The sequence below is a fragment of the Pteropus alecto genome, unplaced genomic scaffold (assembly GCF_000325575.1).
Source record: "Pteropus alecto unplaced genomic scaffold, ASM32557v1 scaffold5, whole genome shotgun sequence".
Lineage (NCBI taxonomy): Eukaryota > Metazoa > Chordata > Mammalia > Chiroptera > Pteropodidae > Pteropus > Pteropus alecto.
The window spans coordinates 15698197-15699561 of record NW_006441953.1 but is presented as its reverse complement, the minus strand read 5'-3'; the positions used below and the strand labels follow the sequence as shown (position 1 = coordinate 15699561).

General features: G+C 34.5%; 1 pseudogene; it reads left to right on the top strand.

Moving 5' to 3' along the window:
* The first annotated feature begins 883 nt into the window (after positions 1–883).
* Positions 884–1001, top strand: LOC112485593 (annotated as a pseudogene).
* The last annotated feature ends 364 nt before the right edge of the window (positions 1002–1365 follow it).

The window sequence follows — 1365 nt, the reverse complement described above, 5'->3', positions numbered from 1 at the left end:
AGAGAGATCAAATTCAACTCTACCAAAACAAAAAGCAAGAGAGAAAAAAATTAAGTGCCAGATGAGGTAGTGGAAAACTCCTGGAGGATTTTAAGGAGAAGTTGGTCAATTTGATTAGTTTGTTATTTGGTTCTTATCTAAGTTAGGCTCTGTCCTTACACAGAGCCTTGCAGATAGGGTTTTTTCTTTCTAGATAATTATACTTCAAAGAGATGGTTTCTGGGTCCTTGAGAAAGACATACCTTGTAAAACTAGCAAGAGTCAGGGAGAAGATTTACATGTTTAAAGAGTCAACAAAAGAATTTAGAATTGTGAGTTTTCTAAAGTAAATGTTCCAATAAAAAAAGAGATCAGGGGCCTAAAGTCAAGGAGAAAGCAAGCATTGTGACTGGTATCTTCTAAGGGAAGGCCCCTTTGAGTCAGGAGGAGTCATATGCTGATGTCAGCTCTGGTTGGATCAGACAATAGAATCCTCTCTTAATAACTGGAGGACCGTAGCCCATAAGACCAACCAGCAGAAATCGCGATCTGGATAGTAGTTCCATGTATTCCAAGCTCAGGGTCTGATGGATTCTTATGTTCTCTTACATGAGAATAGCAGGATCCCTATAGATTTTCTAAGAAAACAAGTTTCCCAACTTTATTTCACCAATGAAAATTTATGCCTGATGATACTCATGCTAATTACTGAATCCTTTGTGCAGAGTTAAGTGAAACTACTTAGGTCATTTGCTATAACCTTAGGAGTACGGATTCCTCATCCGTATCTTTCAACTGCTTACCAAAATTCTCTTGAATGTGAATTCCTGATTAAACTACTTCACATGTTAACTAACAACTCTTAGATTGGTACTCAGAATTAACCTGTATAAGAATACATCCCGTCTATGGTCATGCTACCCTGAACAAGCCCGATCCCATCTGATCTCGGAAGCTAAGCAGGGTGGGCCTGATTAGTACTTGGATGGGAGACCACCTAAGAAGACCAGATGATATAGGCATAAAAAAATTTTAAAAACTAAGAGATTGTAAACTACAGCATATAGATATATATATACACATACACACACATACATACACACACAACATATATTTATAAATATATATATATGTATACACACACATACATATGTGTAAATACATAAACATATATGTACATATATATGTATCCTACTAATTCCAACAAAATATTAATAAAGTCATTATATTAGACATAATTGATATTTTATGTTTTGTTATATATATTGAGTAATAAATCTAGACCTACATTAAATTTTGTTTGTCATTACCCACATAAGCTTTTATAGATTTAAATGATAAATTTTCTTCCACAGGCTTCTCTACCAATTTGAAGAGATGACATCT